At 42.5% G+C, this 18,561-nt stretch overlaps 1 long non-coding RNA gene across 8 annotated transcripts in view; it reads left to right on the top strand.

The window, feature by feature from the left end:
* Positions 1-16,204, top strand: part of LOC137859567 (uncharacterized) — a 200,168-nt gene extending 183,964 nt beyond the window's left edge. For 3 of the 8 annotated variants that reach the window (XR_011098385.1, XR_011098384.1, XR_011098386.1), the window contains 4 exons: positions 1,106-1,305; positions 1,587-4,357; positions 11,620-11,798; positions 13,072-16,204. This is a non-coding gene — a long non-coding RNA (uncharacterized lncRNA). The remainder of the gene's footprint in view (positions 1-1,105; positions 1,306-1,586; positions 4,358-11,619; positions 11,799-13,071) is intronic. The other 5 variants (XR_011098381.1, XR_011098379.1, XR_011098383.1 and 2 more) reach the window with 4 other exon arrangements.
* The last annotated feature ends 2,357 nt before the right edge of the window (positions 16,205-18,561 follow it).

The following is an 18,561-nucleotide window of genomic DNA, read 5'->3' as shown; positions in this document are numbered from 1 at the left end:
TCTGTATGTCTCTCCAGTAGAAAATTAGTACCTGATTTAGGGCAGGGCTCAATTGTGCCTTGTGGTAGGTGGCTGTCCAAAAAGCATTTGCATGACTTCCTCAGTGCATGCCTACCACAGTGATTTCTGCTTTCATTGCTCCAGACACCTCATCTATGTCTGTGCTGCAACTGAGACTTGCTGGCAGAGGAATGCAATCTGAGCTTGCCTTTAGCTTTCCACATGGCTCCCAGAGGCCTCCATGCCTTGCAGACAAAATACCTCAGGGGTATATCAGCACTGTAAGTGCTGAAGGACCCAAGCTGGCTCAGCATAAGCAGTCTGGAACCGGGAATGGCAGGGAAGGACAGCAGATGTATCCATGCTCACTTTGTAGAACATCTCTCAGTCCGAGAGCAGCATGGTTGTGCAAATGCAGCCAAACGACCTCTAGATTTGAGCTCTTATCTCTGCACATCACCACCTGGGTTAACCATTCAGTCTGCATCCTTGAGTCAGATCCTCAAGTTCTCAGGCAAAATTTTCAATGAAGTCTGGCAGAAGGAGCATGCAATTTTGTCCATAGACACTGAATACACAGTAGCAGTTGTGGATTGTCAAATCTAGCATAGGATTATACCCCACATCATATGCTTCAGCACTTTATACAGACTATGTTTAAATTAATTTTTAATTAGCTCATTTTACAGATAGAAGATCTGCTCATCTCAGGTTTCATAACCACAACTTTGCCTGCAGGTCTCTTTATCAGACGGTTGGATTATGCCAGCACCAAACTGGAGCTGGAAGTGCTCAGACCCTGCAGCAATGAGACTAATATTAAAAGCCCTGATAGCATCAAGCACCACCCTCCATTATATCACAATTGCATTTCCATCTTCATGCCCAACTATAAAGAGCTTGTGGAGGGTGGGGGTTCATGACTGCTGGAAAACCTACAAGCCAGAGAGAGCCAAAGCTACTTGACTGTGCATAATGGTGCTACCCATAACCTCTGCATAGGTTTTGATGATTGAATGCAAGTTCAGCCCACCCAAAGTGAATCATAATGAATTGTTGTTCCAGAGGTTGCAAACCACTGATATTTTCCCTCTTCTGGTTGCAGAAGATTTTATAGACATACTCGTACATGTATAATGAGACGTGACAATGCCAGTTGCCTGCAATAGTCTTGCCTGCTTTGGAAATCCCTTCTCTCCTCCATTCAAAGTCTGTCTCCTGTTGTGAGATGCACTGGCTACACGCAGCTTGCAGCATGAACAGGCATAGCTGAGAAAGTACTAACTGCACAGATCTGGAATTAAGGTACATATAAAGTGATTTATTTGGGTTTATTCAGGAAATATGTGGCATAGTTAGGAACAGACCAACTAACTTAAAGTCCAAGTATTGGTCTTTACCAGAGCTCATCCTTACCCCTGTTCTACCTACATGTTAACAGTCTCTTCATTAGATGCTTTCAGTCCCACTGAGAAATTCTCCATGGAGCTTCCAACCCACTCTGGTGTGAGAAGATGACAACAGTTGTAATGAAATAATTCAGAAAATTTGTTTTTTCCTTTTTGTTCCTTTCCATTTGCTATCAGAAATACTGTCAGAAAGCTAATTTCCATGAGACCAGGATGGAATGGACATTTCAACATGTGTCAGTATGGCTTCGTACGGATAGCTGCACCATGGGAGACTACTTGCTTCAGACTGATCAGATGGAAGAAAAGGCTGTCAACTTAGCTTGACACAAACTGCAAATTTGACTCAAAAAAGTTCCTGAAAAATTGTATGGTGTGCTGTTTAAGGTACATCAAATCTTTCTGGAGAGATATCCAGTCCCAATTTAATTTCTATGAAATCCTGTTCTTGGCCTGTGTGGAACCATACCACAGCCTCAGTGATGGGAGGAAATCCAACTGCAAAGGGTCCTTAAGTTATCATCCAGCCATTCACACCTCTGGAATTTCATAATAAATTGAATCAGCTGAACGTGGTGGTGGGGTTAGACAGTGAACAGATCTGAATGAGTGGTGAAACCAATGACTCATCTCAGTGTCTAATTTCATTCCTGTTCAGATTGTTTATCTAGGAAGAAAAGGGCAGAGAATGTATAAGGATATATGTGCTGTTTATTTAAATGTGTAGTAGAAAGCTAATTCCTAGGTAGAAGTTCTGCTCTGAAGCAGTGGGAGGAAAAGACTGATTTGCTATAGGGATATCATTAATTTATTTATTTTAATGACATTTCTTGTCTTTTGTTTCACATGTAACAAAAGACGATAGTGACTTTCTTCAAAGTCCATCTGTCTGAGATCCTTCTTTGTTATTGATTTCCATTCAACTCTTTCCAGCTTTTCTATGAGTTGATGGCATTCAAGGGCCAAAGCCTTGTGATGTATTTGCTGTGGTTTTATTAATGCTGTACAAAGCCTCATCTCTTCCCTAGTTCCTGATTGTGGTGGGCTGGAGGATGGAAAACCAAGCTGCAGTGAAGCATTTCAATATCCTATTTCACTGCAAACTCACATTAAATTTGCTATTCTCTTTGAAGTCAGCAGAAAAACCGTGACTGACATCAACTGAATATCTGGTTCTGTGTTTCTGACAACATTACTGCTTGTCTTGTATAGCAGTCCCTGTGGCCGCTGAGACTGAAAAGTAGCTCAGGCAGTTTCTCAGAGGTTGGGAATGCTAAGAGCCCCGATATCTCATCCTCTAGCCAGCCTGCTGTCCCTGTCCCCAGTTCTCGTCAACTTTTTCTAACCCACTAGTGCCACTGCCACCATGTCTCTGCCTAGCCTGTCAGCGCTAAATTGTCAGTAGGCATAACAGCAGGAGGATGAAGGTAACTGTTGGGTGTGAAAGGAGAAGTAGGCAAATATTTTGCTTGCCCAAGAAGCGGGAATGTGCCGTCAATGTGCCTGGCTATTTCCCCGAATAACATGTTGCAGAGCATTTTCTGTAAGAGACAGGCCTCCTCTTCAGCATCCTGCCTCCAAAAATAACTTGTGCCTGATCTTTTAAAACCCTTCATAATGTACCTTGCCAGTTACATATTGCTGAGCAGGAGGGTTGAGAGGATTATTTCAGCTGTGGCAATCAGTTTACACCTTGAACCACAAGATCGGATTACTTTTGGTATTTAATTTTGAAATATTTCCCCCAGATGTACTGTACCTTTGCATGTTTCTCGGATGAATTTCATTTTGTTATTTCCTGCTCTTATTTCTAAGCTTTCTTAGGTACTCTGTGTTGTTTCTCTGTCTTCACTTATGTTTGCAGCACTTCCTAATTTAGTATCATCTGCAAATTTAATATTTGTCTCGGCTCTTTGTATCACCTGATCAGTGGTTTTAAAATATTAATGAAATATTAAAAACTGAGTTTAGCACAGTCCCTACAAATTTTCCAATGGGCAGTTCCCTAAAAGCATTTATTTGCGAGTGGGTTTGTTATATGCTTAATGTATATGACACTACAGAAGTATACAGGACCACTCAATAGAAATTATGGACATCAATTAATGCTTTCTTTGCTCTGAAAAACTTAGGCTACAGACATCTCAAACATGAGAAATAGTATAAATAGTTTGGGAGTGGGGGCATGGTTGTACGACTGAATGTATGAGTTTTTGAGTTTTCTGTGGGAAGCCTCTAGCAAAAGTGAATTCAAAGCTGTCATAAACATATTTCATGACATAGATGAAAAATAAAGACTGTGGTAGGAAAAGAATACTCAGATGGTCCAAACAAGACTGGTATTTCTTTTAAGGAGTGGGACTAATGAGAAAAAGTAGTAAAGGAAGAGGTCCAAGTTTTTGCAGTGCTTTAAAATGGTGTTTTGAACTTGATTTATAATAACTGGAAATCAAGGAGCTGAGAAGGAAGGACATGAAAAGAGAAGAGTAATCAAAATGTCCATTGAAACAAAGGCAGTAAGAAAGCTGCAAGACAAGAAAAAAAATAAAAATCATTGATAGAGCTGAGGCAGCAGATGACTAATGTATGAACTTTGAGAAAAGTAGTAAAGAAAAGGCTGAATTTTTAAATTTTTTAGACCTAGTTTTCTGGTAGCATCTAAATAAGCATAGTTGAATATTTCAGTTGACTTTCCATTAAATGATTTACTAACATGTAAATATCGTACATCAATTCCATTTTTATAAATTTAGCTCTTCCACAGTTAAGAAGAGTTTTTCTTGCAAGTTCCTATTGCAACCTGTTTGTTACTGCTTCTTGCAACCTCACAGTTCATGCAGGTTACTCCATCCTGTACTTGGCTTCAGTGGAGATTCCTTGCTGGCCTGACACGTCTCCATGAATTGCTTGCTCCTCCCTCTGTCTGCGATTGCCTACGTTCTTATTAGGTAGGAAAGAACAGAACAAGACGCTTTGCTTACTGCTTTTCTTTTTACACAACACAAGTTATGTCTTGCATTCTGAGATGAGTTTTTGCTCAGTGGCTTTTAGATAATTTTTCCAATTATGTAACAACTCTATCCACTGTATCAAGGATCATATTTTTCAATTACTGGTATGTTGTATTTTAGATACTTTATTAGGACTAATCATGTAGCAGGTGCAAAGTGCTGAGCTAATATGAAGGGAAAGCGTGGGCCTTATCCCAGTGAATTTCAAGCTTGTTGAGTGTTGTCACTTGTTCAGACATTCTGGCCTGTAGAACTGTAAATGTTGTATTTTAAGTATTGTTAGTGCTCTAAAATGTTGTCTTCTCCAAACTGGACATTTTAATGAATATGCTTTAGCACCCTGAAACTGGAGAGGTTACTTGGGTTCTCTGATGGTGTTTTTAAACAAAAGTCTAATTTCTAAGTGATGGAAGAGAGGAAAGTGATGCTTAGATTGTATCAGTATCAGCTCTGACAGTCTGTATGGGAGTTTTTCCCAATGCCCACATCCTTTTGTGTAGAGCATTCAGCATTAGTTTTCTTACATTGTCAAAATCTAGACAGCTAACTTGCACGTATGAGGTAGGTGTCTTAAGTTCTTCATATTCTCAACAAAGAGAGAGAGGTGCTTCCCTTCATCCTCTGGAAGTTCCACTTTCACATAGAGCCTCCAAACCCAGGGATGTAAGGGAAAAACTGAATCAGTGTCCCACTTGGCAGCTGCACTGCTATCCCTACACAGGGGTGTGGATATGCAGAGTCTTAGTCTCAGTAGTGAACAATTAGGATTTTTATTATTAAGCATCTCACTGAATCTGGAGGGATTACCCACAGCCATAACCACAACTATGCTTAGGAATCAGGCTTATTGGAGAGGAGGCCAGCAGGGAAAGATCAGCTTGTAGTTCACACAAAAAGAGAGTTCTTGTTGGAGAGGGACAGAACAGGACCCTAGCTGTAAATGAAAGCTTTGCCCTCACTACACTACAGTCTGTTTTGTTTTGTTTTGTTTTTATTTAAAAAAAAAAAAAAAAAGGCTCAGTGCAGTTGTCTGGGAACCTCACTTATTAGGCAACTTTAATGTGGCTGTAACAAGCTCCCTTTAAGCCAGACCTTGGGTAAGGCCTTAGAAATGCTCAACTGTGCCATGTGGCTTGTAACAAATATCACAAAGTATTGATTTATTCTATAACCGCTCCCTGCCATGTGTTATGTAAATAACAAGGTTTGATAGAGTGTGTGGCTCTTCGTGCTGTAACGCATAGGTCTTGCAGAGGTCTCCAGTCAAAAGATGAAAAGCCAAGTGCCTCCAATTGTCCTCAGGATGTATGCATGACACTGCAGCTGCACACACGTGCACCAAGCCCTTCCCTTCTGAGTGCATTTTATGATGATGATGATTTTAATGTTTTATCTGGTTCTGATCTGGGCGGGTATAATCTTCTAATTACATAACTTTGAATTTTCTCAGCTTGTCTCCATGCTTAACACTGTTAATAATTTTCCACTGGAAAAGCTAAAATCATGGTGCTTTCAGTGCATATGCTCATATCTATACAGATTTAACCTAGAAAAATACATGCCGTCTGAAAACACGACTAATTGTGCTCCGGTTGTAGGTTACAGAGCAGCCTTGTTTTGTTTTCCCACAGCCAAGAGAAGGCCTCAAGGCCAAAATGTCACCTCAGATTTCTTTTGATCTCAACTTATATTTTATTAACCCTTTTAACTTCACTGAGTGTGTGCAAGGAAACATGTATATTCCCTTTCATATAAAACCAGCATTGTCCTTACATCTTGCGTGCAAATGTATGGACAGTTTCTCATACAAAGGATTATTTAGATGTAATCTATATGCCTTGTGAGTTACAGATAAGAAGGGGTGGGCAGCGTTTATGCTGCAATGTTTATGATTTATTCCCCTTTTATTTTCTCTCTTTAACTCCATCCAAAATATTTCTGAGAGTCTTAGTGAAATATAATACTTGAAGCCTTTAATGGCACCTTTTCATCTCACAATTGCAGAGTGCTTTTCAGGGCTTAATTAAATTTTACAACACGTCTCTCAGGTGAGTATAATTTGAATGCATCCATTCCTGTTTGTGAGGAAACTGAGGCAGAGAATGGTGATTAACTCAAGGCCATGCACCGAATAATATGTCAGTGAGAATTATGGGGTCCAGGAGATCTGATTAGTTTTGTATAGGCCAAGCATGATTTGTTTCTTAAAGATTTCTTCAAAAAGGCAAAAAAATGATGGCCTCCTCATCTAACATAGAAGCCAAATGGCTTCTCCAGAGTCATCCTTTCTGTAGCCTTCACGATGACTGACTGGTTTACGCCACGGTCTGCTTTCCGGGCCTCTCAGATGTTTGGGCATGCTGGATGTTTGCTCAGTCCTCCAACATGGCCAGAAGAAAACAAGTAGTTGCATTCTGCCTCAGTTTCTTTCTCAGCACATGGTATAAGCCATCTTTTCTTTCCACTGGCAGTCTTGTTAGGGTGGGATCTGAATGCATCTATTGACTCCCAAAGCTTTGGTGTTCTACAGTATAAACTTCATAATATTAGCTGCAAAAAGCACGGGCTCTCTGCCTGGTCCCTGCCAGTGACAAAGAGGGAGCTTCTGATCCCTCTCTTCGTTGAGTAGTACTGAAAGCAGTCTGTCCTCTTCTGCTGTTTGGCAGGTGGAAGAAAGCTGCTGGGAGGAAAGTGTTCATCTACTCTACACATTTTTCTTCCCAAGATGTTTTATAGATTCAATCATCAGCACCCAGTAACCAAACACAGCTACTGGTGATGCTGCAGGAGAGGCCATAAAGCATCATACTGGAGTAGAGTGGGAGGATATACTTTCTGAGACTTCAATGATCAGGGACTGAAAGTCTTACCTGCTTTCACCAAAGCCTGCCTGTGGCTGTATGAGTGTGTCACGCAGGTTCTGGCTCCCCACCTTGTGTTCCTGTCAGCAGAAGGGATAATATTGGCCAGCCTGGCTGGCAGGCCTGGAACTGATGTACCTTGGAATTTAAGAAGTGAGGTATGGCCACTTATCTTAAAGTATGTGAAACAATTACCTGATGGACTGCACGGATGCAGTGTGCGGGCTGGGAGTGCCCTTGCCTTTGTACTGGCCATCATGGTGAGAAAAGGTCTCCAGCTGTGAGTCAGACTCATAACAAGCAGAGCGGTAGTTTTAATGAGTAAAGGAATCCATCTTTTGAAAATCAGTGGTGCAAATTAACTCATGATTCTTTCATCAGACAAGCCAGAGTTTGAGTGATGTCCCTTTGTTGCAAGAAACAGGTCTCAGACCTGGAGGAAGGAGGGAGGAGCCTCCAGCTGTTGAATGCAGTCCTTCACTGCCCAGCTCTGCCGGATCCTCAGCTCGCACCAGGCAGGCACTGGGTTGTGCTGTTACCATGTCTGGGTTTTCCATAGCCTCAGCAGGATTTAGCAGTCATGATGTCCGACTCCAGTCCCTCCAGGTAGGCTGTGCGATGTGGTAGAGCGGTATGTTAGCTGTGTGCTGTAACAGAGGCAGTCAGTACCCACAAGCCAAGTAAAACAGACGCAAGGAGAAGTTTTCTATTTCCAGCACTGTCAGCCTGGTATCTTAGAAAGTACTTGCTTGAAAGTGAAATTGCTCCTCCCAGTCCTGCAAAGGCCAATCTTCTGTTGCTATTTTATGAAACCAGCACAGCATAGTTTGACTCTTTATCAGGATATTATAATCAGGGTGCATATGAGGCCATGCAATTGCTGAACAGTGCTTGCCACTCGCTGTTGATCCTCTATCTGATACCTTTCTTTTCTCCTTCACACTGACCTCTCCTAGCAGTGAAGTCAGCAGCTGTGGCCACGTGCACAGGACATACTTTGACAGCAGCAGGACTCAGCTGACAGACTCTGGAATGAATTATTCCAGCAGTGTCATCTGGGTCTATAGCTGGCTCTTCTATAATTGTGATGAAGGCCTAGGTTTTTGTCTCCTTTTCATCTTCTTTCCACTACACCAGCATTGCAAAGGGACCTTAAAGTATATGTAGGAAAACTGGCCTTGGGGACACGCTTTACCTCAGGGTTGGAAACCCAGCTTTTTTTAATTTACAAGTGCTTGGTTGTGTGTAAATCTGTTTCGCTGCCTGAACTTAACATCAAAGTATCTGAGCTGTGCTGTGCTTGAGAGCAAGAGTGCATGTTCATCATTGCATAAGCAAAGCAGAACTGTTTTAGGGAATACGGAGACAAAGACCTGAATGTGGCACACCTTAGAGGATTTGCTGTTAATTTCAATGACAGAAGGCTTTTAGCATTCCTCTAGATGAATACCACTGCAATAAACACCATTTTGAAACTCATTTTTGTTTGAGGCTATTTCACCAAGGTGTTTAAACTCCTTTGAAACCTCTTTGTGGGGCTCCAAGTAATGACTCGGGAGACTGAAGCCTCCAGGGAAGGAGCAGCGAAAGTGCCCAGGAGCCTAATTCACCTCTTACAGAGCACAGACTGCTCCTGTTGACCCGACTGCCTGAAGTCCTCAGCCATCAGGAGAGTATCAGCAAGAAACAGTGTGTACCAGGAGAAATTCCTGCCAATCCTATGCTGAGTAACGCAAGAGGAATTGCCCATGAACAGAGAGAGCACCCTCAAAATCAGGATTCATTCTAGCACTTTGGTGAGAATGATTCCAGAGGGGTGTTTAGTGTTCAGTTTTCAGGAGGATTAGCTGCACCTTTCATTTGTCCTTCGGAGATTATTTTTGCTCTGTAAAAAGGATTTAAGAAATGGCAAACCAATGCACAGGCACATACAAAAAGAAGAAAACACAAGGTTACAGAAAGAAGAGAGATTATATCTGTTTTATTGAATGATCCTAGAATACAGTAACAAGGGGACAGTCGCCTGCTTAATCATCTCACTCTTACAAGTGGAAAAGATGCTTGACAGCAGAATGCACTGATACGAATGTAAGAGTTGGTGAAGGGGAAAAAAAACAAAAACTAAGGAACAAAATAAGCATAAAATGTAAACAAAATCCTACTAGGAGTATTTGTAGTGACAGATGCTTTGGTAGATAGGGCAAAAAATATATTCCTTTCTCCTAAAGGGAAATAGGTGGAAGTCCATCAAATAAACTTTGTCCTAGCGTATTTTATTTTTGCATGGAGGAAAAGGAAAAGATCTTTTTTGATGTGGGCTTTTTTTTTTTCCCTTCTGCTGTTTTTTCCCTTTCTGCCATACCAGAAAAAAAAAATTATGGAAGATAAGCCAGGCAAAAGAAGAAAAAAAAAAAGAAAAAGAAAAAGAATGGGGGTGGGGAGGAAAAAAAAAAAAAAAGGTTACTCTGAGTATCAGAGAGGGGGCTAATTGTCAAGGTTATATCTCCAAAGATGATTGATGTGAGGCTGGGTTTTTCTGTCAGCCTGTCACAAAGCAGGAATGTTTAATGTTCTCATTATTGGTTACGCTGTTGTGTATATTTCTCTGTCAGCACTGCGGACCCATCTGAACTGCCAAGGCACTTCAAAGCCCTGCAGGTCATTTATCATCCTCCTGACGCTGCGAATGTTCAGCCTCAGCTGAGTGCCAGGGATTTGTTATGACTTGAGAGCCAGCTGACAGACAGGTCTGCTGCAAAAAGGATTCCTTTTTGTCACACTGCGAAAACATCAATGTTCCTATAATGGCCTACAACTGTCAAAGGGGACTGCCACCTGACAGTTGTGTGGTCTCACTAATTTGCAGCCCGGTGACTTGTTTCCTTGAGTTTAGATTCAGTTACGGTGTCACATGCAAACAGGTCACCATCTGTCGTCCTGTGCCAGGGGGCACATGGTAGGGGGCGGAGAGGGAGGGAGCGAGGCAGAGACGAGGAAAAGATGAAGTGGCAAAGTGGGGGGGAGGGAGATGCAAGGGAAAAATAAAAATGGCTATGCAAATCAAAGCCATGTCTTTATTTAAGATTCCTGTTTCCTGAACGTTCCTAGCCTAACACAATGTGAATCTCTGAAAGTTGTGATGAAAATCAAGGCAGGGAAAGAAAGGACCTTGCAAACAGCCAGAGCTAGTGAGAGAGAGGGGGAGAGAGAGAAATATCAGGGCTTTGTTTCCTTTCCCAGGCCATGACATGATTAATCGTTTTCTTCTGATCTAATTTTGGAACATGAAAAACAGCACATTTGTCTTGAAGAAAAATGATGTGCCGTACTGCGCAGATGGAAATTTCGAGCAATGAAAAAGATTAAAGTGAAATTCCACTCCTTAGACCTAATCATGAGTTGTAGATTATTCTGTCGTTCTAACCAGATGGTAGGCTTGATTCCACAACCCCCTTCTTATATTAATGAATACTAGACTGTTATATTTGACTTAGGTAAGTGAAATGTCTATCAAGCCTAATGGACTGCCAGCCAGCATAACACATGTTGTACCACTGAGGGTCCTTGCTGCATTTTTCATGTTTTATACTAATGTAGAACATTTTGTTTCCTACTGTTTTCCATCATTGTCACTGTTTGCTAAATATTTTCACATGTAGGGGGAAAAAAGTAAAAAACTTGTGTCCAGAGCTAATTTCCTCACGTTGGTCGCAGCTATAATTCTACAAGTAAAACAGTCACCCGAAGCAATGCATACAAGAACTCAATAGTAACTTGATTAAGTTCCCAGTCAACAAGACTGCACTAGGCTGTATGTTAACAAACCTAATTATAGGCAGCATGGTGATAAATTGTGCAGGGTGCGTGTAGCACATCTCTGAGGTCATGTCTAGAAAAGAAGTTTTGCCCCAGGGGACAGGGATGGGGTGTCATTTCTAAATAAAGTAAACACAGGTTCACTGATGTTTCCCATTGGGTTACCTTCCGCTTTCTGACAAATGTTATTCTAGCAGGGGTGTCCCAGGCGATCCTCATGGGAACAGAAGAGTGAAGGAAGGGAGGAATGGGAGGCTGGGGGATTCTCTTTAACCTTTCCAACCGTGCAGTCCTGTGACTGTCAAGTAATTTCTACCAAGTCTGGGCTCGCTAGAGTCATGGGTATGGATAATCATACGTTAGGATGGATGCCACCACTTGTGCTCAGAAAGCCTGTTATCATTTTAAGCATTTAGCTGAACAAAATAATACTTGTCATGTGTGCTGAATGTGAGAGTGGATTGGGCTCTCTTCCCTGCACGTAAAGTGAAAGGTATAAATCTCTGGTTTCTCCTCCTTCAGAAAGCGACACTTGGGCAGTTGTTGCATCCTGCCTGTGCGTGAGTGCCTGCAGCCCGGGAGAACGCCGCCAGGTAGAGGAAGCGTGCGTGCACAGACCTAATTTTAGACACTGAAAGAATCAACAGGATGCGTGGATCAAGTTACTCTTTGCCTAGGAGAGAACAAGTCCAGAAACATGAGTAAGCAGGCAAGAGTTGTCCAAATCTGGACTTACTAAAGTGTGATAGATACATTAAAGCTATATTGTATGAGCGCCGGTTAGGCTGAACAAATCCTGATAAAGAAAAGTAAGGCACCAAAGTGTACCTCCTAATCAAGTAACCAGGATATTTCCATTAGAAGAGGAATATCTTTTGATAATGGAATGCATTTAAAGCTTATTTCATTGCTTTAATGACTTTGTTCTCAGTTTATTAAAATTGTTTCTTAAAGTTAAAATCCTGATCTCTGCAGGGCACTCCCTCCTCAGCAGAACTACCATTAATGTTGCTGCTGAGTAAGGACTTTGGGATTGCACCATAGAATAAGCTCTGAGTAGCGCTCCAGCATGAGTACCTTGCATTTGGGATCCTCACTGTTGACAGTTTTTCCTTTTTCTCGTACACATACATTTTTTAGAAAGGATAAGGTGAGGATGTTCTGAGCAGAATGAATTTTTTTCTCAGTGTGTGTATTGCCCAAACTGAAAGCAAACAAATTGGAAGGTTTAAATTAATATGCCTCAAAACATTTTTCTTTGTAATTAATGTTAATTTTAAAAAGTATTTATTTGTATTTGTACTGATTGGATCTGTCCAAGAATACAAGCTAAAATACCAAGACTGTTTCATCACATTTCTGCTACAGCTGGATTTAGACTCTGTTTTAACAACCCTTAAAGCTTGCTCTCAAGGGATTAAAATTTTTCATCGATGAGAATTCCTAAGCAAAAAGTTGCATGACAATTTTTTTTCCAATTAATTTAAACTTCCACTACCTTGTGTTTACTGAGAACGCTACAGAGGAGCAAGTTACCCCTTTAAATTATCTGTACAGATTACCAGTCTGTGGAGTTCATATCCTCTGGGGAAAACTGGCTTCTTGCAGTGTTGCTTCTCTACACAGGGCGTGTGGAGCTGAGCTGGCAGTGAAGGGAAAGTAATTTGTTCCTGACAAGGGCCAGTAGCAGACTATTTCTTCACTGGAAGAAAGTGACAATCAAGCAGGAAATTGTGACTGCAGTTCCTTATTTGAACTGATCCTTCTTAGGAGCTGGTAGACATATCTTAACTTAGCCTTTAGCTTGTTTTCCTCAGTCTCACGGTTTTGCTTTCCGTGAAATGTCAAGGACCTTGAATTCCTGCAGTGTTTATAGTTTGGCCTATGGAATTCACGGCCCGCTCAATGTTGCCGCTTTACACTTTTATCGTGAAAGTAACACAGGAAAGGCTGACATTGCTCTTTCTCTGTTAGGATTTCCCGGGGATGACTGCAGCTTTAAGAGAGGACTTCGACCCACTGGAGAAGAAGGTAACACATAGGAAAGGGAGAGCAAATTGTCTTCTGTCGTTGAATCTTTACTAAACCAACTTATTTCCAAATGCAAGGATGGATGGTGACTGTGCTGTAGCTATCTGCCACATTGTCTGTCTGAAGAGTGCGTACAGCCTTTCTGAGCTGCCATGGGCTGCTACTTTGCTGTAAATTCAACCGATGGCAAATGATGGGACCAGGAAATAAAGGTCTGCTCTCAGCACTCAGTAACACTACCCAGGAAGGCAGGACCTTGACGACATGGAACATCTATCCAGGTTTGGAAAAGGTTACCTACAACAGACTCAGCAAGTTGCTTATCAGTTTCCACATGTCTAACCCCCATCTGTGTGCTCAGAATCGGAGTGCTTGTACTTAGGTTTCAAATCAGTATGCCCAGGTAAGCCTCATGGCTCTGAATCAGCATGATGTTAACTTTCTGAAAGCAAGAATCTGTGGCTCCTAGCATTTCTTGAGAAGATTGCCTACGCATGTGATGGATCCCCTTCTAAAGAAGCCATCTGTAGAAGGCTCTTGCACGCTAGCTTCATGCACCTCCTTGGCTGCCTGCCTTCCTTTGGAGAACAGGACTCTATTCACCCCTGTGACCTGAGGCTCCGTTCATCAGACTCCGAAGCCATCCCTGCCTGGGCAAAGTGACTATCTCTGGTGGGGCCGGGGGCGAGGGAGGAAGGAAGGAGCACACTCTAATCTGAACTGCAAAACAACCACCGCTTACAATAGTTTTCATGAGGGGTGACAAGTCTCTTCTCTTTTCAGAATGTTTATTGCCATTTTACACATGCTCCCAACTTCCCTCCCTCCTTGCACTTTTCTCGCTTTTGTACCCTGTAACTTTCATCAGTTTGTTTCTTTCCTTTCAGATGTGCTCAAGGCGCAGCAAGAGTTGATACAATCTAATACAAACTTCCCTGTTTGCTGTATCATAAAATGTAGTGCCTGGTGTGTTCATTCCCCTCCTGTCATCAAGTGCCAGCTACAGCAGTGCTTAGTACCTCCAGGTTCTTCCTGCTGTCATTTTCACTTCCCCCCAAGGACTAAACATTTAAAAACCAAGAAATCCTAACTGAGATCCTAAGTAACACTTGAACCATGCTGATCTTAGGTAAACAGTTCCCAGAGTGTTACCATTCCTGATGTTGAAAGAGCAGATCAGTGAAAGAAAAGAATGTGCATACAGATTCTTGGTAATCAGACAGCCAGCTAATTTCTCAATATTGAAAGATTCCTTTTGAAGCCATTAATTTTGTTTACATTTCAACTGACACACAGGCTAATGAGCCTACCGTTTACTCATGAAAGACTTTTACCCAATTTTTAGTAGGAGCTAATGGTTTAAGGCTTAATTTGATGAAAACAATAAGAAATGTAAAACTGGGCTTGTTTTTTTGTCCATTTTGTATATATTTATATTTCAAGCTTTACTTCATTAAACTGCTTTTTTCAGTTTAGTAGTAGACAAGTAAGAGGAAAAACCGCCCTGCACGTTCTTGGCAGAACTGCTTTTGCCCGACCAGGTGCCGGTGTGAGAAGTGATGTCAGGTACTGAAGAAACACCCGATCTCCTGTTGGCTAGAAGCCTGCCTTTCTGCATAAGAGTGGGTGTACGTTTCTTATTGAAAGGTAAAACCTAGGTCATCAGTAATAATCAGCATCTCTTGCTTAAAAAGGGCTTTAGACTCTCATCTCCTCCCACAGCATAGGTTGGGTTGTGTCAGGGTCCTGATGGGCTTTAATGGCCCTGACCAGGCTCAGCCGGGAGCACCACCCACAGCCCCTGCCTGCAGGTCCAGGAGCCCCATTTTGGGCCAGCTTTGGGCACCCTGCTGCTCCCTAAGCCATGTTGTAGAGGTTCCTGTGCCATTTGTCTGCTGCCCTGGCTTATGGGCTGGTTTTCGTGGGTGGACTCCAGACCTGACCTGCAAGGTCGCTTTGCCTTCTGCCCCTGTCCTGGTTAGGCTTCCTGGGTGGATCCTGCACTTTCCAATTTATCTCGCCTTGTCTGGAATGATCAATGGACCCTCTCACAACCACGGGCCCAGCCCCATTCAGATGATGTGGAGCTGCACATGGGTTACCCTCATTTCCTAGCTTATTCTGCCTCTGGAGAAGCTCTGCTTTTGCTGCTCCCTGACAGGGGGCCGTTTTAGTATTTAACGTTAATGAGTTTTCTACACAGCAGGAGAGCTCCCAGCCAGCGTTGGCTTTTTTTTTTTTCTTTTTTTTTCTTTTTTCCTCTGGCCCCTCCACAGCCCCCTCATGTGTTCCCTGCTCAAGAGAAAGGGGGTCTGCTTGAACATCGTGCTGCTGTTTGCACTACCACATGTGGTACAACTCTGCTCAAGGCTCTTGCAGCAAAGTTGAAGGCTTCTCCTCAGGCCCATGAGCATGGGCTGTCAAGGTACTGGGAACAAATCCATTGCTGATTCTACTTGGTTTTGCACCTGCATAAGCAGTTATTGCTTCAAAATGTAATCTTTCAGTTTTGTTTAGGCACGACACAGAGCACTTTCACCTGCTGTGTGAATTTGTGCACATTCAGAAAGGCCTCCCTGTCTCCATTTGTCAGTGGAAGGGGTAGAGTTTCCCTGGTGCAGTGCCAAATTTATACAGAATTTGAAATTTCCTCCTATACGAGATGCAGTGTTCTGTAATCCTCAAGGAGAGCCTAATGTCTTCGGGATATAGATACATATAAATACCCTGGCAACTGAGAAAACAGTACTTCTAAATGAAACAGGTGAGTGTGTAGCTGGTATCCCACTTCCTGCTGTTGTTTATTGTTTTTCAGAAGCATACATTCATGATAAATAAAATCTCAGAAAATTTGACAGAAGGAGACTTGAAGAAAGGCTTCACTGTTACTGGTAACTAGCTAACTTAGGCTGACAACAGCAGATGACTGGTGAAATATTGGCGTTGTCTTAGACTTGCCTCTTCCTCTTTCTGGAGTGTTGGTCCTGAGAGCCAATTTAGCCAATGGTTTTGCCACATTGCTAAAATTAATCTCCAGATTGATGTAAAATTTATCACAGAATTCTACCTTTAGAGAATAATAGGCATTGGAAATAAGGAAACTTTGCTTGCCTCTATCCTTTGTCATTAATGTTAATAAAAGACTAACTCTAACCCAGGTTGGTGTCAAGGGTAAGGAAATATAGGTCAGAACTGTGATTTATATGCTCAACTATTGGATTTAAACACCAACTTCCCGTTAATCTCAATGACAATTATTTAGTTAAATCCTCATATCCTTTCAAAAATATGCCAGTGCTCTCCTACTAATTTTGTCATGCTCATACATAGTGACAGATTTTGTAAAACTACTTTCATAAATGAACAGACCAAGAAGTGCCATACTGATGAATGCCAGTAAAAAAAAAAAAAAAAAAAGGACAACCTGATTAGATTTCCTGTGGTAGAAATATATTATCAAACAAAATACAGTTTTTGAAATGCAACACCATGGAGGAAATACAGTAGGTTGAAAATTCCCATAATGAGAAATCCATGAGCCTAAATATTTGGTGTTTCTGATTTGCTCACTTCCTCAGGTTAATGTTTCTTCAACATGTTTCCAATTCTGTTTTTCAGCTGAATTGGTAGTTGTACTTTCAAAGGTGATGATTTGCAAATGATGATTTCCAGCCTACTGTATTCTGTGTAAGGCAGAATGTCCGTCAAGATGCCTGTAGGTGACATTAGTAGTGCAATCATTCAAAATGCAGCCTGACAGCATTTCAATCAATTCACTTTTCAACACTAGACATCAAATATACATTGCAAACCCGGCACCTGCTCTGCTTATAGTGTGACATCAAATAAGTTAGCCCCAGGTCCTAAGACAGAGGCTGTCCCTCTTGAACTGCCAGATTAAGAAGTGACTTTGGCAATGATACTCTTGGAGATTAACACTCTACCAAACCTGGCTCTCAAGCTACAATACAATCTAATCCCCTTACTCCTTATGTGTTGCTCTCTGAGCACAGACCACAGGAGCTCTGTGTGCTAGATGGGTCTGCCAGAGTCTGGGTCTTAGCATTGTACAGTAGAGGTGCACACTGACAGCAGAGGTGCGAGCAGAATGGCAGTCTCACATTTACAAAAATTTGCCCCAGGTCTGAGCTCCCTGGGAGCAGCTCCCTCCCGGTGGTAACAGCTGCATTGCAGTGCCCCGGGAGGGCCCTGGGGAGGCTGGATTTTGCAGCTGCTCATGCAGTCTGGGTGAGGGTATCTAGAGCTGCCTTTGAACAGAGGGTGAAACATGAGGGGAGCGCCCACCTCTTGTCATGTGGCCCTTGAGAGGAAGAGGTGCAGCTACTGCCCCCTCAGTGGGTGTTCCCGTGCCCTCCCGCAGGGAAGGGAGCAGTGCTGTGCTACCGTAGCCCCACTCACAGCAAGCCTGCCCAAGGGCTCCCTTGCCTTCGGAGCCAGCCCCCTGCCACAGCAGGGACACCACAGCCCACCTGGGAGGAAGGACACACCTCAACCCATGGGGGAATCCCAAAGGGGATTTTCACTCAGAAGGATCATTAGTGTGGACATATCAGAGTCCTGGCCCTTCTGGCCTTGTGAAGTGGTGGCTTCAGAGAATAAGAGGGAGTCATGGGTGTTGCTAAGAGTTGAGGGTTGCTGCTTTTCTGCCTGGAGCCTGCTGTGTTGATGGGGTTCAAATGTGCAGACCTATGGCTGAGAGGGACCGCTGATGTTAGTTCTGAAGGTACCTTCCCTGGGGGCCTGGTCCTATGAGTTAAGATCTCAAAGGTTTCAAGCATGCACTGAGCAAGAGAAGAGATCAAGCAAGGGTGTGAAGGATGGTTTTGATGCTGTTTTTGGTTTTGATTTTTTCCTTTTTTTTTTTTTTTTTGAAGGAAGGTTGCCCTGCGATGTTCTGTCCTAGTGAGATACCTGAGTCCAGAGTTCCAGCCTCTATCTGGAGACAAGCCCAGAAGATCAGAGCAAGACTGCCTTTAGTGTGGTTCTTGACTGCCTAAGGCCAAACACGGACAAAGGAGTATAATTAATTCCAGAAGTTTCTGTGAAGGACTGTGACTAGACAGGCTTATTCTGTTTGTTTGTTTTTCATGTCTTTTGTGGAGTTTTCATCATGGAGGCATGACTCCTCAGGAAGCATTCTGTTTCAGTGGATTCCCAAACAGAACAAAAGACGGAGTTTCTCCTTGTCCAGTGTCATTTACAGCTTCTAATGGTGGTAAAGGAACAAGAAGCTGATTGTGAGAGCCTCTTCTTTGCTTGTGGCCTGCAAGAGGTGTTTTTTTTGGTTTGTTTGTTTGTTTGTTTTTTGTTTGTTTGTTCTTGTTTTGTTTTCTCTTTTGCTGGGGACCAGAATAGGTTAGCTATCGGTGCCCTTTTAAGTTCTCATTTCACAGTTATAATTTGGGCTGAAGT

This window comes from Anas acuta, chromosome 7 (genome assembly GCF_963932015.1).
Source record: "Anas acuta chromosome 7, bAnaAcu1.1, whole genome shotgun sequence".
In the NCBI taxonomy this organism is placed as follows: Eukaryota; Metazoa; Chordata; class Aves; order Anseriformes; family Anatidae; genus Anas; species Anas acuta.
The sequence above is the reverse complement of the archived record's forward strand: the minus strand, read 5'-3'. Positions and strand labels throughout refer to the sequence as shown.